This window comes from Perognathus longimembris, chromosome 6 (genome assembly GCF_023159225.1).
Source record: "Perognathus longimembris pacificus isolate PPM17 chromosome 6, ASM2315922v1, whole genome shotgun sequence".
Taxonomy (NCBI): domain Eukaryota; kingdom Metazoa; phylum Chordata; class Mammalia; order Rodentia; family Heteromyidae; genus Perognathus; species Perognathus longimembris.
The window spans coordinates 63004133-63030312 of record NC_063166.1 but is presented as its reverse complement, the minus strand read 5'-3'; the positions used below and the strand labels follow the sequence as shown (position 1 = coordinate 63030312).

General features: G+C 45.0%; 1 long non-coding RNA gene across 1 annotated transcript; it reads right to left on the bottom strand.

Annotated features, from left to right (window-relative positions):
* Positions 1 to 13790: 13790 nt before the first annotated feature.
* LOC125352328 lies at positions 13791 to 25770 on the bottom strand. Its single transcript, XR_007211160.1, has 3 exons — positions 25548 to 25770; positions 16659 to 16661; positions 13791 to 13800 (listed from the first exon to the last, which is right to left on the bottom strand). It is a non-coding gene; the product is annotated as an uncharacterized LOC125352328 (long non-coding RNA).
* Positions 25771 to 26180: the final 410 nt, after the last annotated feature.

The window sequence follows — 26180 nt, the reverse complement described above, 5'->3', positions numbered from 1 at the left end:
CTTCTGTGAGCACTGGGCAAAACATGCAGGCCGTTCTCACTGAGCACTTTTTTTTTTTTTTTTCCAGTCCTGGGCCTTGGACTCAGGGCCTGAGCACTGTCCCTGGCTGCTTCCCGCTCAAGGCCAGCACTCTGCCACTTGAGCCACAGCGCCGCTTCTGGCCGTTTTCTGTATATGTGGTGCTGGGGAATCGAACCTAGGGCCTCGTGTATCCGAGGCAGGCACTCTTGCCACTAGGCTATATCCCCAGCCCTCACTGAGCACTTTTTAAACAAATGGATGAAAGGGTGCCTACAAAGAATTAAAGTCCTTGTGACTTTTTTTACTTTCTGAAAAGCTTGACTTAAATATACAATGCACAAATTTGCATAATCAATTGTTGGCCTCCTACTTCAAGTCTCCAGGGAAGATGAGACATGCCATTTTTAAAAAGAGACAATGCCATCCATTCATCCATCCATCCATTCATTCACCTACCCATCTAAGAAAGGCTAAATAAACTCTATTAACATTAAATACTAGAAGATTGGCCGGTGTGCCCTTCCCTGTTCTAATCAACTCTCCACTCTTCCTTTGGGAAGCTGGCTGCTCTCACTTCAGGGGTGACGTGTCATGAGTACTTTTTTTTCCCCTATAAGTACTCTTTTGAGACAAGGGATCAAAACTGTCCTGTTCTGGGTCTCATTATGCAAGACAATTTGGTTTGTGCACTAATCTACATCTTCTATCTTACTATTTGGGCTCCATCTTCTGTTCTGTTTTCATGTGTTTCAATGGATTTAGAAATCGAGCAACAATGATATGTGATGGTTTCTCAATAAACTGAGTGGTATATTTGAATCTACAAAATGTTAATACTTACCTATGACTGTAAATAGTAAAGCATAACGGTTTTGCTATGAGGAAAAGGGGAATCCAAAGATTTCTAGGGTCCAGTAGAGAGGGGTTTCAAGATAACCAGAGATTTACAAAGATGAAATGAACCATTGCTCAATCACCTGCAACTTTAGGAAGTTTGGTCATTGACAGGAAGGGACCATTGTATTCACAATCCCTTCTTGATGATGAAGGAGGGGATAGCAGTGGTACTTTGGTTGATGGCTGCCCTTCTTTAATGTAGAACTTCTTTGGGCCAAATGCTTCACATGCTCCTCTGGTTTGAACATGTCCTCCAGAGTTCATGCATCAGAAATCTAATTCCTAAGTTTGTGTTAGTGTGTTTTGGAGGTAGGGAATTTGGGACATAATGAGTCTTACTTAGATGAGGTTATAAGGTGAAGTCCCAGTGACAGACAGCATTAGTAACACTGTAAGAAGAGAAAAAGGAATCTGAGCTGGCTTGCTCTGTCCCAGCATGTAATGTCTTCTGTCACGTTATGAAGCAGCCATAGTCTTAAACCTTCTAGCCAACAGAACTAGGAGAAATAAACTTCCATTCTTACAGATTTCCCAATCTCAGGTACTTTTCTTTTTTTGCCAGTCATGGGCCTTAAACTCAGGGCCTGAGCACTGTCCCTGGCTTCTTTTTGCTCAAGGCTAGTACTCTGCTATTTGAGCCACAGCGCCACTTCTGGTCTTTTTGTATATATGTGGTGCTGGGGAATTGAACCCAGGGCTTCGTGTATACGAGGCAAGCACTCTTGCCACTAGGCCATATTCTCAGGTACTTTGTTATAGCAGCATAAAACAGACTGAAACAAATACCTCATTGGGTTGTAACAAGTCTGAAACATGGGTGTTTATGCTTGTTATAAAAATGAATAGAGAAATAAAGTCATTTGCCAAAGGTCACACCATTGATAAGGGGATGTGAAGAAAACTGAGGCCTCCCAACTCCAAATCTCCTCTCAATTGTGATCTAGAACTCCTTCCCTGGAATGGGGGAATGTCCATAGTCTCTATTCAGGGTGACCCATGAAGAATGAACATAAAATCACTTTTCTTCCACTGCCTATAGAAAGTGACAAAGATGTATGAGCAAATAAATTTAGGGAGATTTTCTTTAGGCTTTTGATTCATTTTATAACTCTAAAAGCATGAAGCTCAAAGATTTGCCAGTCAATAGAATCAAACCAAAATTACTCATAAGCACATGAAAAATCTAAATAGTGATGTGCTACTGGTATGCTCTCTGGGGATGGAAGGAAAGGAGAAGAAAGAGCTCTGATACGTAGCTGGTTTCGCTGATTTTCATGGTGTAAATACTTCTATCATGGCCAATCTTGATTTTCCCATTTGACAACTCTTGCTATGAAGTTGGTAAGAGATGCGCAGAGCTGGTGATTTTGGAGAGTATTAACTAAGGGGAAACCCTCTCTGTATGTTGGTGGCACCCTTCCACAGGCTCAGATGGAATCAAAAGAAACTAGGACAGGCATTCTGTCATTCTCTCTGCTTCTTGGCTTCCATGATGTGATCTGTTCTGCTCTGCCACTCCTTCCCCTCCATGATGAGCTGAAATTGTGAGCCAAAAAAACCAAACCCAAACAACAAAAAATCCTTTACTCCTGTAAGTTGTTTATATCAGGTATTTTGCAAGCAAGATGAAAATCTGACTAACATAGTGCTTTACATGTACCCAGTCTTACACCTGGTCTTCACAGCAGCCTGTCTGGTGAAGAGAAGGCAGTTTTTGCTAGATGAGGAAACCAAAGTTTGTATAGTTTTTCCAAAGTCACACAGGGTATGGGGGGGAAATAGAGTTTTGAGCCTGTGTCCCTCCTCTTAATTCAGGTACTTCCATATACAAACTCATCATTTCCTATTCGAGAGTAAGCTCAGGGCAATGCCATCATTGGTTCCTAAATTTGGACAATCACCTGGTTTTGTTTGCATCGAGTTTCAAGCTCTAGTTTAAAACAAATTGGTAGTTTTTTTAATTGCTTTGGTCTCTGTGTTCAGAGTTTCCTTTTCATGTAGGTCAATTTCTGTCTCTTGTCAATAATGTACATTCAGTAGAAGAAATGCAGTAATTCCAGTTGCTCCCTACTCACAAGTGCAGGGGAGGATGAACAACAATTGGCTCAAAAGCAACAAAGTCCATTCTTTTCTCCCACATAATGTATTTTATTTTATTTTTTAAAATTCAGGTAAACTACCCTCATGTGACCAGCCAGGACTTATGGAAAAATACTTGAGAATCCATGAAACAAGTTTTATGGAGCCAAAGGAAAATTGTACACCTCATTGTACCTTGAAAACAGGAACTGAAAGTATTAAAATATTTCATTTAATAATAATAGTGTGATGCTTAATCATAAATTATTAGGCCGATGTGCTCACATCGTGTACTTGTAAACATTTAAAAAAGTAACTACTGGGGTAAGTTTTAAGGAAATATGAATGTTAAAGTGTCATAACTGGTTTTATCTACCCATCCTTAGTGATCTTTAATTATGCCAGCCTTTTCAAAATTCCTAGAACAGGACGTTCGAATTTATCTTCAACTTTTTGAAGCAAAACCTATTTAAGAACTTAAATTCAGGGGGCTGGGGATATGGCCTAGTGGCAAGAGTGCCTGCCTCATATACATGAGGCCCTGGGTTCGATTCCCCAGCACCACATATACAGAAAATGGCCAGAAGTGGCGCTGTGGCTCAAGTGGCAGAGTGCTAGCCTTGAGCAAAAAGAAGCCAGGGACAGTGCTCAGGCCCTGAGTCCAAGCCCCAGGACTGGCCAAAAAAAAAAAAGAACTTCAATTCAGTACAGATGTGTTGGGGCTATATAATATCCAAAGTCATTGAATTTTACTTTAGTAATCTCTTTAGTTTCTTATTTTGTTAGTTTATTTTCAACATAATCAGAATAAAGATATTATATTGCTTCCTAAGATTCTGAGCTTGTTGATATATTTATGTATATATATGTACATATGTATGTATATATAGACACACATGCATGTGTGTGTATATATGTGCACATATGTATGTATATATACATGTGTTTATACATATATCTCTTCTGAATTGAATTATTTTTGGTATGGTAGAAAGAAAAGGGTCAGGTTTCAACCAGCTCTCCCTAGTATGAATAGAATCCTTTGCTCATTGCTACACAGGTGTGATTAAGTGGCTTCTTTGGCTACCTTGCTCAGGGAACTCCTCTGGTGGCATCTCTGAGAATCAGTCCCCAGTGACCTATACCGCTTCTGGTTATTTATGTATATGCAGCTTGACCTTTGACAAAGGCTCCTTTTAATGAGACCTTGAACAAATCACTCTAACCCTATTATAGAAACTACTTTAAAATCTGTATCTCTTTAAAATAACAATAAAACATATTTAATCATTTAAAAATAAAACTTCTTTTATATATCCAATGTGGGAGAAATCATCCCAGGATGATTTTTTTAAGTATAGAGATGTTCTGTAAAAATAAGCAGTCAAGTGAGAAATGGTTTAAAGAGGTAAACAACTGTGACTCCAATGCAGTGTTGACTGATGGAGATCTTTTTGAGGTGTTTTACTGGAACAAAATCATATTAGGATGTCCTGATTCTGTCATACTCAACGCCAGTGGCACCTCTTCATTGTTTTTTGTTCTTCTTGAATATTTCCCCTCACTGTCTCTGTAAGTAAATATGTTAAGAAAATTAAACACCTTCTAGCTCAGCTTCCACAAAGAAATTTGGGTTAAGCAAAAAAGAAAAAAAAGGAAACAATCTCTAGTTTATTTGTGGCTCTGTTGCTTTTGCAAAATCTGAGGAGAAAGGGATTATTTTGTTGGCAAATGCTCTACTTTTCCATTTTCTAAATAAGACACATCATAAATGCACACAGATACGGGAATATACTCATTTTCAGAGGGCAACAATGGCTTGTCCTTAACTAGCTGATTGAATGCCTCTCTACCCACCACCCAGGGAATTCCAGGAGTCTCTAGATGCCCGTGTCATGGAAGGATCTAAGCCCAGTAGAAGTACAGAAGTATGACCTTGTTCTACTCTAAGAATGCCCCTACCTGCCTACCAGTATTCAGTCCTTGGATACAAGGAAGAAAATAAAACGTTATTCTCTGTCACCTGTTCTCACTTCTAGTCCCAACAGCCTATAGTACAACACTCAGCCCCTCATTGAAGAGCTAAGTGCAAACGCATTTCTTTTATTTATTTTGCCAGTCCTAAGGCTTGGACTCAGGGCCTGAGCACTGTTCCTGGCTTCTTTTTTGCTTAAGGCTAGCACTCTATCACTTGAGCCACAGGGTCCACTTCCGACTTTTTCTGTGTATGTGGTGCTGAGGAATTGAACCTAGGGCTTCATGCATGCTAGGCTAGCACTACCACTAAGCCACAATCCCAGCTCACAAACACAGTTGTTGTTGTTGTTGTTTTATACAAACATCCTGAATTCTTCTTCCTCTGTCCCATGCTTCAGGACTCTCATTTCCAGTTGAAAAGCTACTCCCCCATTACTTAGATCTTTGTTTGTTCTAGGCAGATAGATGTGTTCCTGGTTATTCAACAATCCCATTGTCAATGCAGTATCATAATGCTTGGCATTTTCTAAATACACGGGCCACCTTGCTTGATGCATGCTATTGTCATTCTCATCTTTTGACTAAAGAGGCCAAAGTTCAGAGCCACCAGCACCGCCAAGCTCACCAGGAGTCAGGGAAAAAGCCATCCTAAAATCTAACTTCCCTCTGTAGTGTAGGTGTTCTCAGCTGTACCTTTCTGAGTCTCATTCCTCACAGGTAACAAACTATTTATAGACCATAATATTTTTTTTTCAATTATCTTCAAATAGTTGTACAAGGGAGGCTCAATTCAGCAGATCCATTTATGTGTACACTGCATCTTAATCAAGGTCATCCTTTCCATCCTTTTCCTAACAATATTTTTGGATGTTGACTTCATGTCATGCTGGCTGGACATGTCTCATGTTAAAGCTGTGTCCTAGAGCTAACCCCAGCCATTCCTTCATGTAGCAAGAGAAGAGGTGGTTGGGTAAAGTGCAGCCTGCTGGTTCTAGCTCCTCTAGGGGCTTGTACTTTGTATGAAGAGGGCTGAGAGCCTCAACTCAGTTTGTTCCTGCCCCTTGTGAATCCTTGTCATCATATCAGAGAAGAATTTCAGGTAAGACGTGAGGTACAATGGTATGAGACTAGCAAGAGGTTTATTTTTAGAGGGATACACCTTGCTAGTCTAACACTGGGAGTGTATGTATTAGAAAAGTGAATTTGGGGATCGGTTTAAACATTCCTTAGGATAAGTGCTCCCATTGTTCTGGGTACTTGAAACATCTCAATCTGCTTCTTATTTTGATACTATGAGTTGGGTTCGGAGATGCTTAGGTCTGATAAGCTGACTACCTCAGAGTCTTTCCAGCATAGACTATGGTGTCTTCCCCTTTCTCTCTCTCTCTCTCTCTCTCTCTCTCTCTCTCTCTCTCTCTCTCTCTCTCTCTCTCTCTCTCTTTCCTCCTATCTTTTTTGTAGTTGTTGTTGTTGTTGTGCTGATTCTGAAGCTTTAACTTGAGGCCTAGGCACTGTCCTGGAGCTTTTCTGCTCAAGGCTAGGGCTCTACCACTTGAGCCACAGCTCCACTTCTGTTTTTTTGGTGGTTGATTGGAGATAAGAGTCTCATGGACTTTCCTGGCTGGGCTGGCTTCAAACCTCGATCCTCAGATCTCAGCCTCCTGAGTAGTTAGGATTCCAGGCGTGAGCCACCCATGAGCAGATCCCTAAGTGAAAGGAGGCTTAGTTCCTCCTCAGGATGTACATTCTTCTTGAAGAGAAGCTCATTTCATTGCTGGGATGTGTTAATGATTTGGGACAAGGTCAAAGGCAGAGTTATCTTCCTACCATGCTGCAGCTCAGTGTGGGGAGTATATGGAGAACAAAATGCATGTGTGCTCTTAATCAGGTTATTCATTAATACAACCTTCTTATTTCCTGGCTGCTGATGCTTAGGCCTCCATGTCTCTGATCTAGTCTGTATCAGGGGGGAGGCCTTTCCAGATACTTCAGACTCAGTTTCTCAGATGCTGAGGGAAACATGTTCTGAGGGCAAGAGCGACAGTCATTAGAAAAGAGGTGGGGTGAAGGACTGAAGTGGTGACAGCTCATGACTAGCCATGTTGGGTAGAAACCAATTGGGTAGACCCTTTCTTCAAGGCAACCTTATAAGCTGGACATCATGGTGTTTTTGGAGAAGGAAGATGAAAGCTTCCAGATGTGAGATAATCCACCAAACCCAAGAGCTAGGATTTGCACTCCCAACTCTTTTCCTGAGCCTACCTTCTTCTGCACAACCTCCCTATCACTCGTCAGGAGCCCAAGGGAAACACGAGCCCTGTGTTGATGAGAGTTCTCTAGAGAACCAAGAGGAGATATATGTGCAGATAAGGAGATTTACAGTAGTCACAGGCTGAGTTTAGAGAGACTGCTAAATCTTATCATTTGTAGTTGCAAGCTAGAAGATCAAGAAAGCTGATGGCACAATTCAGTGCAGCACCAGGGTCTGACCACCAGGGGGTGGCAATGTAAATCTTAGAGACCAAAAGGCCCGGGAGGTGTGAATGGATGTCTCAGCTCAGATCGCCCTTTCTCCATAGTCTTGTTCTATTCCGGGGATGATGTCTATCACATGGTGAAGGCATGTTTGCTTCACTCAATCAGTTCAGATGAAAATCTCTTCTGGCAACATTCTCAGAGACACATCCAGGAAGTGTGTTACTAGCTACCTGGATATCCCTTAGCCTAATTAAGGTGACATCTGAAATTAACTATCACAATCTCCCTGGGCAGAGTCATTGGCTCATCACTCCCTGGGCATTTTTGATGCAATCAAAGATTGCAAGACCAAGATTTTAGCTAGAATAGAAAAAGCTGAATTTCATTCCCATTTTCTAAGCCATTAAAAAAAAATCCCCAATTCTTGCTTCCAGGCTTTGGCCCTTCTCCTCACTCAGCTCAGGTATCCAAGACTTTGAGGGTGGCAGCTGAGAAGACTGTTGTTATTCAACCTCCTAAAAGAGCTGTAGTGTGTCCTGGGTGCAACTAGATCCAAGAAACCTGCCATCCCACAATTATTCTATATCCATATCTGACTTAAAGCATAAACAGAAGCTACTGTCTGCCACGTTGGCCCTTGGCTGCTACACAGAGAATTGAACCATCTGTTGGGCAGTTTGCCTGAGCCATGTCTTGCTATTGGCAGCCTGTATTTATCTACAATGGGCCTCTTTAGTATGAGGGTGGGCCTTGCTGGAGGCTGTGTGTCTCCTTCCTTGCTATTCCAAGATGCCTTCAGGGAGTATTCAACTTCCTAACACTAACTACAGAAGCTCTTCCCTGTTCTACAACTGTCTTCACCATCATTGAATCGAGGTAGGAAAGGTTGTAGAACTCACAAGAGTCCTTGTCTGCTGGGTTGAGGACAGCTCATCCTTCACTGCCCACAATGGTGCATCCTTCTTATAGTCATCCAGCAAAGGAGGAGCCGATAGCTATGCTCACTTTCTAGAAAACAAAAGAGGTGACACATTTTGCTGAAAGTAAAAGGAAGCAAGGATTACAGGAACGTTCACCAGGCTCTCCATGTCCTCTCTTGGCATTTGCCCACCTGGAAATGTGCACAAGGATATATATACACTGTACGGGCCGTCAGAATCATACAGCAGGTGGAGAATGACTACTCTCCCATTTATGTCACTGAAGTGCTGGAGGCAGGGGCATCCAACTTTGTTCTGTGTCTGTGCCTGGCTAGGTATCCATCCATGATCACAGCTCCCATTTCAAACCACCAATTTGCCCACCATGGAAGAATCCATTCAAAGTATAAGGAGCACACATGGCATCAGGAGGTGGGAGGCTGTCACTGGGGCCATACTTTCTGTGGAGGTAGTGTGTCCCTTTGACAATTGATGCCGTTCTCCTCTTTCAACAGCACTTCCTTACTTTCAGGCATTACAAGATGCTCCAGGCTCATTCTTGTATACTTCCAGGTCTGTCTTTATATTGGAGCCAGTGGTGGGGCTTGAACCTCAGGATCTTGTCCTCTTGCCTGGTCTTTACACGTAGTCTGGGGCTCTACTTCTTGAACCACAGCTCTATTTCTGGCTTTTTGTTAGTTAATTGGAGTAAGAGTCTTATGGACTTTCCTGCCCAGGCTGGCTTTGAATGGTAATCCTCTGATCTCAGCCTCCTGAATAGCTAAAATTACAGGCATGAGGCACTGACACCAAGCCTTTTGTGTCCTTCTTGTATGTTGCTTAGACTTGCCATTTCCCATGGTAGCTCTTTCCACCAGGAACTAAGATCTGGGACCTGAATAGGCTGTCTGCTACTAGCTGGCATTTTCCTCAGATACTTTCATCTCAAGCAGGAAGGAAGTGTGTGTGTGTGTGTGTGTGTGTGTGTGTGTACGCATGTGCGCACATGTTCTCTGATCTGTGTATATGTTTCTAAATATTTTCATACAACATTCACTTGTTTGCAGTTCTTAAACTCATACACAAACAAGTGAATGTTATAGTCAATAATAAAGGAACTTCACACACTCAGAAGGTAGCTGCAACACATTTTACTTGCTCAAAAAAAACAAAAGAGGGCTGGGAATACGGCCTAGTGGCAAGAGTGCTTGATTCGTATACATGAGGCCCTGGGTTTGATTCCTCAGCACCACATATACAGAAAATGGCCAGAAGTGGTGCTGTGGCTCAAGTGGCAGAGTGCTAGCCTTGAGCAAAAAAGAAGCCAGGGACAGTGCTCAGACCCTGAGTTCACGGCCTAGGACTGGCCAAAAAAAAAAAAAAAAAGATTCACCAGGTGCCAGGGCTTATAATAGCTGGATTCCTAGCAACTCAGGAGGTTGAGATCTGAGGATCAAGGCATTTGAAGCAAGCCTGGGCAGAAAAGTTCATGAGAATCTGGAAGTACGTGGGCACTGGTGGCTCACGCCTGTAATCCTAGCTACCCTAGAAGCTGAGACCTGAGGATCGCACTTCAAAGCCAGCGCAGGCAAGAAAGTCTATGAGACTCTTATCTCCAATTAACCACCAGAAAACCAGAAGCGATATTGCAACAATATGAAGGTCAAATTTCAGAGACTTTTAAGCACCTAACAGCTTAAACAAAGGAAATCATTAGATAAACTGATTGCAAAAAGTCAACCCTCAGCTGGGAGCTGGGAGCCCACACCTATAATCATAGCTACTCAGGAGACTGAGATCTAGGAATCATAGTTCAAAGTCAACTAGGGCAAGAAAGTCTATGAGATTCATACTCCAATTAACCAGCAAAAAGCTGGGAGGGGAACTATGACTCAAGTAGTAGAGTTCCAGCCTTGAGTGAAAAAAATCCAAGTGAAAACACAAGTTCCTGAGTTTAAGCCCCAGTACTGGCACAAAACCAACTGAACAACCAGGTTTCTTCATGTAACTAGTCATTTTTTCCCCTGAAAACAGGAAAAAGTCAAGGTTATGTAAAGTTATTCTTGAAAACCCCCCTTGAATTTCTAAGTTGTGAGGGAAGCAGCAGGGAGACAGGTTGACAGCCAGCACCACGCTTTAGGAGGGATTTTCCAAGGCTGTTTAATGAAGTGGCAATTCTGTAGACAATGTAGAATCCAAAACCATGAAGGAGATGTTAGGCACAAACATGCCAAGCACATAAAGCGACAGCTGGTAAGTTCTCTTTGGTGGCCTCCTGTGCCAGCATCTCACTTAGATAAGAAAAAAAAAAGTCCTTTTTTCAGCAATCCTCTTAAATGCCTTAATGTGACACGATCCGAAAGCGATACTTAAGTGTGGTAAATCACATTTAATTGTAGCTATCTGCTCTCTATTAGTTCAGTAGTTTCTGCTTCTCTCTAAGCTCCCAAAGATCCTAAGGAAAATAAAATATTGCTGAATTCAAATACTTTCAAACTTAATACACTTCTTGCCCCCATCCAGGTAAATGATTTTGACATAGGCTAATGCAGCAGTAATGCAATGCAAAGGTCTAGGAAAGCTAAAACAACAACAACCCTACAGCTGAGTTCTAAGTGTTCAGCATTTGGATGTCTGTGTTTCTGTTTGATCTGCTCAAATGCAGCTTACTTGAGAGTCTTACTCGAGTTTGGGCCGCTCTGCTTGCCCTGTTCCTGGCTCTAGCTCTCAGCAAAGTTTGAGTGATGAGTTCATGTCGCGGCTGCTAGCCATGTAGGTCTTAGAGAGAGACCAAGAATGCAGACACAGAAGCTCTAGTAGGTTGAAGGAAAAGAAGGGCAGGTCAAGCCCCAAAGGCCTTCACTTTGAACCACATCTCATTCTGCTCTTCTATATTTGTTACCATTCTACCTCACCACAATCCCATGAAGCAGGGAGAGATGGAGAGCAAGTTAGTATACCCATGCGGGTTTTAACAGTTAGTTGAGTTTGCAAGTTGGTTCTTTAGCCAGCTACAGTAACTCACACTGGTAGCCTTATCTATGAGGGAAGTGGAGATGGGGAAGATCTTGGTTCAAGGCCAGCCTGAACAAAAAGTTCACAAAATCACCCCACCTCCACTCCATTCTAACTAGTAAAAACCTGGGCAGGTAGCACACATCTGCTTTCCCAGCTATTCAGGAAATGTAAATGGTATTGTGAACAAGGCCAGCTCAGGAATCATTGAAAGGCCCTATTCAAAAAGTAATGAAAGGGGCTGGGAATTTGGCTTAGTGGTAGAGTGCTTGCTTAGCATGCATTAAGCCCTGAGTTTGATTCCTCAGCACCACATAAACAGAAAAAGCCAGAAGTGGTGCTGTGGCTCAAGTGGTAGAGTGCTAGCCTTGAGCAAAAAGAAGCCAGGGACAGTGCTCAGGCCCTGAGTTCAAGCCCCAGGACTGGCAAAAACCAAACAAAAATAATTAAAGTAGCCAGGTACCAATGCCTTGTGCTTATAAGCCTTAACTACTCAGGAGGCTGAAAGCTGAGGATTTGGGTTCAAAGCCATCTCAGGAAGGAAAGTCTATGAGACCTTTATCTCTAATTAACCACTAAAAAGCTGGAAATGTAGGCATGATTTATTTGTAGAGCATCAGTCCTGAGCAAAAAAGCCAAGGGACACTGTCCAGGCTGAGTTCAAGCTCCAGTATTGGAACATACACACACACACACACACACACACACACACACACACACACACACACACACACACACACGGAAAGCAGAGCTGGGAGCATAGCTCAAATAGTAGAGTACTTGCCCAGCAAGCACAAGGCCCTGAGTTCAAATCACAGTACTACACACACAAAAACATTGCTTCTTGTAAGATCATGACAGAAGTTAATATGAGGATAAAAAAAAGCTAGGACTAGAAATTGCAGTTGTGAATGGAAGTAGACGTTGATGTTTGTGAGGTAAAACAGGCTATCCTTGAAATTATGACAATGAATAAATGATATTTGTAATAATTCTTTTGTTCCCCCTTGATAGCCAAAATAATCTTTTTGCTCTTTTGCTCAAGATTAGAGCTCTACCACTTTGAGCTACAGCTCTACTTCTCTACTTCCAGTTTTCTAGTGGTTAATTGGAGATAAGAATCTCATGGCATGAGGGCTGTCAACTTTCCTTTAGCTCTTTTTTCTCTAGGCTAGCACTCTACCACTTTACGCCACAGCCCCAATTCGGGCTTTCTAAGTTGACTGGAGAACTTACCTGACCCGGCTGGCTTTCAATTTTGATCCTTAGATAATCAGCCTCCTGAGTTGCTAGGATTACAGGCATGAGCCACCAGCACTGGGATACAATGTATTTGTAAGTAATAGGAGAGCATGTCACTTGACATACCTCATTTGTTTTTAATTTTGTGAACAAATACTCATCTAAGCACCAGGTATGGCATGCAAAAAACCCTGAAGTAACAAGTTCTAAAAACACTAAGTATTCCATCTAAATGAATGATGAACTTTTATAATTGATAGCTTTTTTATTTAACAGCCAAGTTTGTGGCAAATGTAATGTTCCATATTGTATATGATGTTTAGTGTCATGAGTGATGAAAATCTCTGAGTGAATAATGATGCATTTTCTAACATTAAGATTCACTGAGGAAGTTTGATCTTATAAAGAAAGTGGAGTCATTTCTGATTTATTGGATATCAAAGTATCTTTAAACAATATATAGATATGTACAAATATATATGTACAATAGTGAGATTGCATAAAATTAATAAGAGGAATCATCACATGTAGATTTGGACGACATCCAATCCAAACTAAAGGTCAACCAGACAGAACCTAATTTGCAGGTAGAATTAGGAATACAGATTTCAAATAATTGAGAGACTAGTTTCAGAAGATCTGACATTTATTTTGTGCTACTTTTTATCATGAAGTGTAATCCAGAACACTGGATCTGAACTCCTTGATAGGTAGGAAGATATTCAGCCCATTCTTTGGGCCATCCCTTCCTTCAACATCCATTCCACTGAGATAATTTCCAACTTCTTCACATTAGCAGAAATCCCCAAATGTGCTGAGGAACACAGCACAGGATTTTCTCTCCTTCCCAAGTGTCTAGGAATGCCACGACTATGTCAAAGGTGAGTGCCTGGGTATGCAGCCTAAGGCATTTGGGGCTCCTCGATCCTCCTGAGTACATGGGTGTTACCATGTCTGTCCGTCAGGCCCTCAGAATATTCCTGATGTTTGTTCTTAACCATCTCCTTTGGACAGAGTAATGGTGGGAGCTCCTCTAAGTCAAATCATCATGATAGACCTGAGATAACTTACATAAAACATATGGAAACAATGTCATTCACTTCAAAGTGCCTGGCCATAGTGTCTCAGATATGTAATCTCAGCTTGTCAGGAGGCTGAGAACAGATTATTTCTTGAAGCCAGCCCAGACAGGATGTCTATGAGACTCTTACTGACTGCCCAAAGTCAGCTGTGCAAACGATGGCTCAAGAGGCTCAAGGGGTAGAGTGCTAGCTTTGAGCAAAGCAGCTCAGGCCCAACACACAAACCCTGAGCTCAAGCCCAAGGAATCAACAGAAGAAAAGAAACAAAATGAGAAGCTCCTTAATGAAAGAGTTTACCGATTTTATGTAAGTAGTCACTGGTGTCATGTCTTCAATAATGTGGAAAAAGTGTCCTTTTCAATATAACTTCTCAAATTACCTACATTCAGGTTACTGATGAGCATATCTTTAGAAGTAACAGAAGATGCCTAGAAAATATGTTAAATAGCATTATAGTTTGCTGTAAGATGCATGTACATTTTAAACATTAGAAATAAATGACAAAATGTCAAGATACAAAAAAAAAAAAAAAAAAAAAAAAAAGAATCTCATGGACTTTCCTGCCTGCCTCGGCTGGCTTTGAACATTCTCAGATCTCAGCCTCCTGAGTAGCTAGGATTACATATGTAAGCCACCAGTGCCCGGCCAAAGTAATCTTAAAGCTGGAAAGAATCTGAAGTTATCTGGAACAATTCTGTTGCCTTATAATTCTAGAAGAGGGCTACCAATGCCCTTCTTGGTCACCTTCAGGGATAGACCTTATCTACTCATGGAGCCGGAGGCTCTTGGTAAATTCTGATTACTGGAGAGTTAGTTATCAAAATTTTTCTACACAAAGAAAGCAGGACGCTCCTAGATGACGGTATAACTTTTCACATATGCTCAGAGAAAGAAGATATTCTGGATGCCATCCCTCAAAGTAGCATACCATGGTGAGCTGGCAGAGCCACAGGAAATCCTGTGATATTGGAGTTGGAATTTGGGTTGAGAAAGAAAAGTACTGGGAACGTTAAAATGATATCAAGGCTTTCAGTTTAGGTGGGCCAGTATTTGTTTGTTAGGAAACAAGTGCCAGGTAGTCTGTCAAAGTTGGGGCATTGAGATCCTGAGAGTAAGGGCGAAAATAGCATTGAATAACATCCATATCTGGACAGATGAATATGGGGAAAGACCACCCTCGGTCTGTGAGTCAGCAGACTGGGGCTGTTTCTGATCCTCTGGTTCTAATGTCCTCATCTGTAGAATGAGGGTCTTGTCACAGATCTTGTTAATGATCCATGGTGGGTTTCAACTTTGTTTTACAGTATCTGATGAAACTAATGATCATTCTCCCCCACTCTCCTCAATCTGATATAACTCCAGGTGGGATTCTAAGACGTCTCAGGTAGGTAGAATGGTCATGTAAGGATGGTCTGATCTCCCTTGTAGGTCTGTGGTTCCAATCTCCTTGAACAAATAAGTTGACCATTCTCCAGCCAATCTTAAGGATAGGATATTTTTTTTTAACAGAGCCAGACTCCAGAGTCCCAGTTCTTTGTGGACCTGAGGTCCAGCTACCCTCAACAATAGGGACTTGGTCTCTGCAAATCTTAGAGCTGAATCTCAGCTCTGGGAAGCAAGAAAAGCCTCTTTTCTTTGGCCCACTTGCCTCTCCCCCAATACCAACACAGTGAATCCACTGACAGCATATGCTTTGGTTTTTTTCTCATATAAGCCCCAGGTGAAAGATGTCTTCCAAGTAGTTGAGAAATGTGTCCTTTGTTCATGTGTCATTTTCCCTTTAACTGAAGGTTGGATACAGAGTTTATAAACTATCTGAATCATTTGATATCAAGGTCTTTGGAAAAAGGATTAGCTTTGCCCTTGCAATGCACCGTAGGGAATTCACAATCCACTATTGTGTTTGTTCAAACCCAGGTCTCTTCAGATGCCCTTTAATGGACAAATGGATCACGGGAATAAAAAAAAAGTGGAGGCATGGCTCAAATGATAGAGCATCATTGAGTGGAAAAGCCAAGAGAGAGCATAAGGCCCTTAGTGCAAACCTCAGTAATGTAATGGCACACACACACACACACACACACACACACACACACACACACACACACACACTTCAGATCCAGGTAGAGAAACCTGGACCCATTTGGGACCCATAGTATACAGGTTGAGGAATGAGGACACTGCATAGGTGTGTGTGAGAGTGGGTGGGCCCAGGTTAACTGCTACCCACTGAACATGATTTTTGTAGCCCCTGGCACTAGCTATCAGAATGTCTCTGTTGCTGAATTTCTGTACATTCTTTTATACCATTAGCAATCTCCCTTGAGAAGTGTCCATTTGATGGGGTGGGGGTGGGGGCATGTGCATTTTCTTAGCCAGTGCAAGGTTTTCAGAATAGAAATTGTCTTGTTCTTGTCCCAGAAAACATGTAACATGCTGTGTTTAACCTGAGCCTCAAAGACCCATCCAATCACGCCTGTCCCCCCAAGTCAGACAGAACAGTCTCCATTGGAAGCTTGTAGTTTCTCCTCTTATTTTCTTCCATTTTATTCTGTGATGAAATTTAATAAGTGTTTCTTTGGTGGCATTTCTATGTCTATTACTTAAACTCTGGAAGGCCTATGTCTTATAAAGCAAAGAACCTTTGACCCCATTGTGAGAGCCAGGTCCATGCTGATTTGCATTCTAATAACTGTGACTACAGGGGTCATTCTTCACGGAGTTCATTACCCATTATTTTGGAAGACGGCCCTTGGAAGGACAGCTACATTACTAGGTACTGTCTGTAGGTTTTCCTTCTGGATTTATCCTTCTTCCTTCCTGTATCTATCTTTCTTTTGTGTCTTTGTTGTCACTGCTGCTAATACTTCTCACAAATGAGTGCTCTGGATGCAGAACTTCACAAACAACTATTTTAACCTGTTTGCATTCTTTTACTATTTTCAACAATCTTGCCTCACTTGAGTCACATTATAACTCAGAGATAAGACATCTACATCCCCATCAACTGAGGAAGAAGACAAAAGTCTCCAATATTTCAAGGACTGAAGGTCTGATTAAAGCCAGGGAAGGGATTAGGCCTTCTCCTTTAGGATTAGAGTGAGTCTCTCTCCCTTATGAGTATTCTGTTTTAGATGGGCCTAGGAAATCTAAAGATGGTTGCATTTTTCTTTCTGAATGTATGGCTTCATCTATGAAAAGCTCTACCAGTTAGGGAAATAACCCACCTGCACCCAGAGAAGGTTGGTAAGTAACTCTGTGATTTGTTAAATTGCTTTAATAGCTTTACTTTTTCAGCTAGAAAAAAAATAGGTCAAACATAGAATGGATTACACAAATAATTTAAGAACCAACCAGATGGAGCAGATATTTAGTTGACATTTTGCCACAGATATAGTCCACCCATGTCTGTTGCTTATAAAATATTTGAGAGGAAAAGATTTTTGTTTGGGTTTTTTGAGATTAGGTTTTTCTATATAGCTCAGGCTGGCCTCAAACTTGTGATCCTCTTGAATCAGTTTCCTGTGCTGGGATTACAGGTGCGTACCATGACACCTGGCCTAGTCTACCTGTCCTACAACTGATGAATGGACACACACACACACTGGAATATTGTTCATCCATTAAAAAAAAATGAAATTGTGTCAAGGGCAGAAAATACGGATAGAACTGGAAACCACCATGTTAAGCAAAGTAGGTCAGGCTCAGGATGACAAAGGTCACATGTTTTTTTTTTATATATGGATAAACATATACATAAACACTAGATTACATATATGAAATACATGTGTATATACATATATGTAGATATACAGAAACATACACATGTATAGATAAATATACAGATATATCTTTATATACACATCTGTATATGTATATACCTACAGATGTATATACATGAATGCACGTGTGTATATGCACATACATAGATTCATGCGCATGTGCATATATGCACGGTCAGCCTGACTATAGTATATGCATTTATGAGATAACATGGTATCTTTGAACAAGTAACATTCACTTTGACAAAAAAAAATGTTAGAACCCAGGTTGAATTGCTAGGGGGAGAGCTGGGCGAACAGGGAGAGGGAAGGAGGGAGAATAATGCCAGATGATTTTATGAACATTCATGAAAATGAAACAAAGCAGTTTGTTGAGACTGGTCTGAGAAGAGGGTTCAGGCAGAACGGAGATGAGGGAGAAGTGACTCTGATCAGGCTGTGTTGTATACAGAAATAGACATGTTTAAATAAGACCCCTTTTACAGTGAATTGATGTTATTTTTGAAAGAGAATAAATGAGCTTCAGGTGGGGTTTTGTTTGTTTTAAAGTGGAGAGGGCCAAAGGGCAGCCTCAAAATACTTTACATGGAGCGCCCTCTGGTGACCATTCTAATCCACCTCTGATGACATGTTTAGAAGAGAGCACTTGGAGTCTCCTTCCTGGGTTGAAGGTTTTGGCTATCTTTGTTCTTTATGTGGCTGGAGGGATAAGGGAGATGTTGAGAGTTAGAGAACAAAGAATTGTTGGATGAAAGGTATCGTTACGTAAATCCCATAAGCAGGGTCTCCCCACTGTGATTTCTAAGACAAAACACCAATTCTCCCTTGCAGCAGGCAGGAGCTGTTCCCTCTACCCGCAGCAGGCCTGAACTTCCACGCTATCTAATTTCAAACGGGGATTAATCCCAAACAGAAATATAGGCAGTACCAAGAGTGAATCTCAGGAACAGCTAGGACAATGCCCACATGGTTAGACCAGAGCCCTAACCTTAAATTCCAGCCCAGAGACAAAGGAGCTTTCTCACCCAGCACCAGGAGCTAGTACAGAAGGGATCTGCACATGGAGCAGGGAGAGGTCTCCCACAGCTGCCTTGTGTGAGAGAGTCTCCATGGGACCAAGTGGTTTCAAAGTTGCTACTGATTACCAGAGCACTTTGTACAAGAATGAGGGACACGAGGCCACATGGTGCCTATGGTGAAGGGCTGGGACAGGTAGCCTATGGCTCCATCTCCTTGTGGAAATGTGGCGTGTTCTCCATGATCAACAGTCACCAGGAACCTGGATGCTCTGCAAAACAAATCACATCCGGTGGGGGGAGCAACAGATTTCACTTCCGGCTCTCCAATGCACTCAGGTGCTGGGGCAATTCCTGCCTCAAAGGACAGGTCAGAATGCAAGGCCTCACGCCTGAGTACAGATGAGAGTTCTTGCCTGTCCTGGGTATCTGAGGTAAAGATACTGGGAAATGGAACTGCTTAGATGCCCGAGTGAAGGGCTACTGAGCCCCAACTGAAACTAGAGGGCTGTTCAGGCCTCCATCCCTTCTCTTTGGCAGCCTTACCTCCAGCCTGGGCTTTGTAATCCCACTAAAATGCTCCTGAACACACTGGTCTTGCTAAAGGAGTAAGGAGTTGCACTTGGTCACATCAATGCTGGTGTCTTTTTCAGTGCACAGTAATGTGATTTTTTATTCTAAGATGGTCATTTCTCACAGAAAGTAATTACTATATTATCTTAACACAAACAGGAATGTATTTTAAGGGTTATTCCTTCATGAGCATCCATAGGCCTAAGAAGTTTCCGCAGTCAGGTGAAGATAGCTGGACTCTCCAGAAAAAAAAAAAAAAAGGATAATCTCTAAGCCCAGAGGAAAGCACCAAACACATCAATATTCTGCGAGGTCTTGTCTTCGCCCAACCTCCACAGGTGTGTTGGTGAGCCAAGCAGTTGGTGAGAAGCTGGCTGGCTACTCAGGTGTCCAGGTAGCCACAGGGCTCAGCCAATCAGAATCATCTGGCAGTTGGCTCCCTGGACTCCGAACCAGTTCAACTGTCAACAGTCTTAACAGACAGTCTTTGGGTGTCAGTGAGACACGATGTGTTGGCCATCCTAGGCTAATTAGCACTCTAAACTGACCTGGCAAGGGACCAGGGAGTAAATAGAGGTGGAGAAGATGGCCAATGGTCAGCAGGGTTAGGCCAGCCAAGGACAACGTGTGAGTTTCCCCTGAGCCTTGGAGAAGCAACACATGGCTGCTGGGAGAGGAGATTCTGGGAACGGGGAGGGCACCATGTGTGGGTAAGGGCTGACTCCCTTTGGGGGGCTGTGGCTGGCTGAGGCCAGTCCCAAGGCTGCAGCCCTCTGTGTCCAGCCATGGAAACAGATGGGGATGGACAAGGGCGGAGGGGGGCGGGGAGAACTCAAGACAACAGCTCAGTGCTCAGCAGCATTGCCTGGAGGGGGCTCTGGGGGCCAATATGAGACCTGAGCTCCTGTGCAGGCAGCCATCCACACCCTAGTGAGATCTAGGGGGGACAGGCAGAAGGCATGAGCAACAGCTGAGAACTAGAAAAAGGAGCACAGACCCCCAACGGTGCACAGAGAAGGGGTCTGGAGGAGGGAGGGGAGGGACCCAGGGAAAATGGGACTCACAAGCGACCTCCTTCAGAGTGCTCTGCACATGCAATCAGCAGAGCCACGTGGGGCCCGCAGCACGGGCTCCCACACTCTGCACCCTGAACACGCCCAGCGGCCCTGTCTGCGCTGCAGGACCCAGGAGTGACTTGTCTGTGCTTTTCCTGCAGCCGTCAGCCATGACCACCTCTGCTTCGCCAGTGCTGGCAGGCAGCACCGCCTCCTCCTGGAGCTGCCACCCTGAGCAGCACAGTGCAGGGGACCCCTCACCCTGGGGACCAGCGCCAGCACCCCGGCACCTTCCCAGCACAAGGACAAGGATGGAGGTCACTCACACATACCCGGAAAGGCTGTAGCCACTAAGGAAAGCCACACGCAGCCACCCGTGTGCCCGGGCTGAGGGCCCAGGCACAGCCACAGGCCATTTGTGCACCGTCGGCCAGTGTTTTCATGGAGATATCCTGCATGGAGCTGCTCCTGGCTCCCAGAGGATGGCATGGCTTCCTTCTGCAGACCCCCAACTCTGCCTCTCGGCCAAGGCGCCTGCCACCCATGGACTCCCCAGCAATAGGGGTTGGAGGCGTGGCTCACTTGCAAGAGCACCAGCCAAGGTATGAAAGCATCAGATGCCAAATTCGAGTTCGAGTCCCGGGCTCAGACAAAACAAACAGACAAACAAACAAGCAAACAAGATCCTTGGCAATGTGGTCACCTGCTGCCCTGCCCCCCACCCCACCCCAGAAAGTCAGTCAGGGAGACAGTGACACAAGCTCTAGGGAGACGGAGGAGACAAGCAGCTGTGCCGGACGAAAATCCCCACCCTAAGAAAACAGTGAAGAGATGGGAAACAGGGCAGCAGGAGATGGGGCGCCGGCTCTACCTGATGCCCAGCTGCTCTGTGCGGGCCCCATGCTCAGACTTGGAGCACTGGCACGGGACACCCCAGAAGGAGGACCTCAGGTGGCTCCTCTGAGCCACTGGCCCTGGCCACATGCCTGCAGAGGAGGAGGAGAGCCAGCGCTGGGCCTGGGCCTGCTGTCCGGCTCCGTGCCTCGTCGTCCTCAGGACCCCAGAGAGCAAGCAGCAGACATCGGTGACTTCCTGCCTTGAGGGACCAGACTCCTGGGGCCTTCCACTGTCTCCTTTGGGTCTGGGCCCAAGGGCTGAAATGTGCTTTGGGAGCCAAGGGAGCCTGAAGCAGGTGTGGAACCGGCCACAGCTTGGTCAGCTTCCACATTGTCTTCTGGAATGGGAAGGGTGGCAGGGCCAGGGCAGCCCCCACCTGGGGCAGGGCGGGACCTGGTGGTGGCTCAGGGGCTCAGCTCACCCTGGGCTTCCCAGGAAGCCTCTGGCCAGCAGCACTTTGCTCTGTTGGTGAGTTTGCCTACCTGCCAAGCATGGCCAGCCTCCCCACAAGCTGGAGTGGACACAGTGCCTGCAGGTGGCTGCTTCTGGGCTCTGCTGTCTCTGTCAGCAGCCTTGGGTTCCTGAGGCACATGGGGTGGGAAGGGAGGGGGGCTGAGACAGGGCAGCGGGCAGGCAGGGAGGGAGGAGGCCCCCTACAAGGGAAGTCGGGAGTCTCCCACAAAGCTGAGGCCGCTGCTGAGTTGGACCCGGCTGGGCCACAGCCAGTGGGCTGGCCTTGGGTGGCTTTTGTGGAATCTCTTGGGTCTTGATTTTCTCTCTTCAAAGCAGTGCTGAGAAGCCCTCCACGGCTGTGGTGGCGATGTCTAGTGAGAGCTGTGTGCACAGACCCAGGGCAGGCGCTGGGGCTCGCAGCCAGCTTAGTCCTCATGGCCCTGTGTTGTCAGGACATTCTTCAGGAGGCCTCTTCCTGACTCTGTCCTGAGACTCTCCTGGGGTGAAGGACAAGTGCTTTATTACAGCCACCGGCTGTGCAAAGATGAACCCCCTCAGACTCTGCACTCAGGGTCCCCATGACCTGTATGACCTGCAGATCCATCCCCAAAGGACCATCTTGTTGTGAAGTGATGAGCGTCCCTGAGGCATTCTCCTGATTTGCAGGAATCACGAGGGTATTATGCTACTGCAGCCTGGAGAGGGAATTATGGCCTCCAGTTAGGGAGGACTCCCCTGATAGCCGGCCTGTTTGAACCCAGTCCTCCAGTCAGAAAGGGCCAGTCATTGTAGTTGGGGCAGGGCTGGCAGAGTCAGCCAGCCAGGCCCAGCACTAGGCCCATGCAGGTGGATTGGGTTTGAAGACCTCTCTCTGGAAGGGTTTCATGACCAGATCATCCTGGAGAAAGGTGGTATAGGTGTTGGCGGAAGGGCAGCAAGTTCTGCTGGGCCGTGACTTTTATTTCATTTCTTCTCTCTTCTCCACAGTTCCGGTCGTTTGCGGGTGCTCTCCGTTTGTGTTGCTCACGGAGCAACTGTCTTGCAGCGTGTCACTTCCTCTTAGAACTTCTGATCCTCCTGCCCCAATGTCTTTTCCTGAATCTGCTTCGTGTATGAGAGATGCTGGCTTTTAATTTTTTCTTCTTTTCACCATGTCCTGATGTTTTACTTCCTCTCCCTCTGATTCCACTTGTCTTTTGGGCCCCACTTGCAGTTTGCTCTTGGGATGATATAGAACATGGGTCTCTCTCTCCTGTCCCCACTCCGTCTCCCTTAGCTCATATATCTTCCTGCCAAGGCTCAGGATTTGGTAATCCCAATACTTTATCCCCTCTCGGGCTGCCTGGCCAGCCCCTAACTCCTTAGAGCTATCAGACCTTCCTCCTCTGAATTCTCAATCCATGCAAAGGACCCGAGGTTTCCTTGGTAAAATAAATCTCTCCTGTGGCCCCTCCTCCTCCTCCTCCTGAATTCTCTGCTACATGATCTGCATTTCAAGGAGTCCTTTGCCTTCAGGTGTCCCCTAATCTATGGGTGAACCATCTGAGCAATGCTTTGTCCCCAGTCCCTCCTCTTACGTTCCAGGGGAATTCGGTAGAGTGCAGAGTGGTGTGGCTCAGAGGGGCATGGTGTTCTCAGGATAGCACAGAGCTGGTAGTGGGATGAGATCACGTGGCTGCTTCCCAGGAGCTCTTCTTGTCCAATAGTCTCAGCAGGTTGTGGCTGCAAAGCGGATGCTCAGCCTGCTACTTCCGTCCTAGCCAATGCAAAGGGCCTGAGGCTTCTGTGGTGATGAAAGGACTCCCCTCCTCCTGCGCCTCCCACTCTCTTCACCCCATTCTGTATCCAGGTGTCACAGACAAGCTCAAGGAGAAATGGGGCCCTAAGATGAGGGACTTCACTCTGGGACTGGAGGCACTGGAGTCATACAGGAACTAGGGGGAGGGGGAAGGGCACGTGTCTTTGAAGCTCAGAGACCCTGGACTGCAAATGTTGGATGCTTGCTAAGTGTGCCAAAGAGAATGAGGGCTAGGGTGCAAGCTTATGTTGGGAAAGAATGTCGGCATGCTTTGGGAAATCCTGATGTTTATGTGGCCCTAGCAGGTAGAGCTATGACTACCTGGAGGAAAGAAGGATGTTTGAAGTGTGAGAGTAGGGCAGACCCTTAGATAAATGTGAGGTCCTCCCAGGACTTGGAGGAGTTCCAGTTGAGGCCCAAACACTGTCACAGAGACATTGTTAAGGAGACTCAAGAATGGGGCAAGGGGTGGTACAGAAGTCACTTAAAAAAATAATCTGGGTTTCACAATCCAAGTTTACATTCACATGCTTTCAGGAAGCAGGACGACAACACAAGATGGATTCTTGTTTGGTTCTCTGGCCAGAGTATTCCTATTTTGCTATTTTAATCTTCATCTCATGCTTCATCACTGACAGATCTTGTCAACTTGCACCTCTATGTCTACCTCTTGTTTTTGAGGTGATTGCTTCACTAACTTCACAATTGGGTTGAAAATATTTGGTCCTCCTTATCATTGGACTTGTAAGTGGCTTTAATCTTGGGGCGAACATTGTTCTCTTTTCTTGACCTTTTTTTTTCCTGCTTGTGCCTCTGATTAGACAGAGCGGTTCATTTAGTCGCATTGACACTGAAGACTCAAATGAGTTTCAACAGGTGATTCTTTGGGGGGTACTGGTCTCTGAAATGTGTGGAGGTTGTCTTTAGCCCCATGGTCTTGTTGCTTTGGGGCCTCTGGCAAGATGGGCATCATGTCAGGGAGCACACCAAAGGGCCAAGCTGCCCAGTTCCCACTCCAGGAAGTAAAAGGGAGATGTAGGATACGACTGAATTCCCACTAGTCCCTTATGGGCAAACCTCTTAAATATTCTGACACCTCCTGATGGTGCCACATTTAACACATGCTCCTTTGGGAGACATTTCAGATCCAAATGATAATAGTATATGCGGCGGGCGGCAACCCCGTCCAGCGAGGAAAGACGACCACCACACGAGGATCCTTCTCAATCACACTTTATTGAAGAGCTGCTTGGTTGAGGGAGAGCTGAAGCGAGGGGCGCCAAACAGCCAAAAACGCCTGCTTATATACAGTTGGGTGAGCATGGGTCGTTCCTTGATTGGTCTGTGATCGGTTGCTACTAGCAACCGCCACGGGATTGGCTGGGACTAGAACTCACTTGCGCATGCGCGGGGTTTAGGCGCGTAAGTCCGTTAGGCTTTGCCGTTTATGGAGTTGTTTACCACTAAGGCTGCAAGGAAGTAGGTGCCATCTTGTAATGGCGTTGTTGCCGGCTTCCCGCAGTTCCCCCTTTTTGTTTTTGTGCAGGTAAGAGTAGAGGTCTGATCTCTGTGTGCTATTTTGGAACATTGTACTGGCTTTCCCATGAGTGTTATCCATTCATCGGATGCCAGACCCGTCCGATACCTTTTTTCCAGAGGTGGGGTCTAGGGTATCTACCCACGTGCAATCAGACTTGCTCTTCTTGGGGCCTGTTACCCCAGGACTCCCAAGTGCGGTGCTATTGCCCGGCATCCTGCTCTGCTCAAATGCACGCCTATCCCTAGTGCAAGTGAAGCTACCAGCTTCCTGGGGTGCAAAGGCCGTGCAATTGAGGGCTTAGTCCCTTTTTAGGGCTGAAAGCCAAATCTGGGGGGAAGCTCCATGCTCCAAGGCGGCTAATGCCTGTGAAATTACAACCTTGTCCCTTCGTGTTTGGGTTCGCAGGCGACAGACCAACCAGAGGCAGACCACACTGCCCCCTAGGCATAGTAGTAAAAATACACCCGTTCCCACCCACTCCTTAAAATAGGATATTGCAGAAGATATCCAGTCGGAAAATTGCCCCAGGGTTATTGGATGGACACGTGTCCCATTTAACAAAGTTATTTTCAAGATAAGCACGGCAGGAAGGGGAAGCCCTGAACTGAGTGGAATTTCTCAAATCTTGAGCCTGGGTATTCAACGGCATCATGGCCTCCGTTAGCATCAGGGTCTTATTGACCAGGGCCGTAGATGTCTTGTTTCCCTCCAGTTCACCTAACACTTTAATCAACGTCACAGGATTACGTAAAAGAAATCTATTAGTACTCTCCACATACGTCAAATTTCGTCGCCCCAGCCATATGCAGGAGTGATTCCCTTTAAGGGAAAAACAAAAGGTCCCACTAAGGTGTATGCTGGTGTGGTTGAATCTCTCTACCGGATTATCTTTAGGAGTAATGCATGGGACTTCCATGTTGCAGTCTGCAGAAAACAAGGTGGGGAGGAAGGGAGAATCTGCATGCAAGGGCATAGGTACTGGCCATGCCTTAGTCACAGCCCATAGTGTCATTTCTTTTGCTGCCATCGGGGCTGCAGTCAGCACTGTTGCAAGTAGCAGGGGGATCAGTCGTACCACAGGGCAAGTGGATGGCGTCTTCATCTTGCGGGTCTTTATTTTCGCAATGGGTTTCTTCTGTCGTTTCCACAGGCCTGGTCAATCTCGTTGGCACCCAGTGAGGCACTTCTTGGCCCTGAGGAAAAACACAAACAGCTCCCCTGGATCTCATTATCACCGGATCCGGTCCATACCATTTATTATCCAAAACCTCTTTCCACATGACCATATCCTTTCTGACGGTGACCTTAGTGGCTGCATGCCTATCGGCAGCCGACTCACCGGCATCATTTAAATT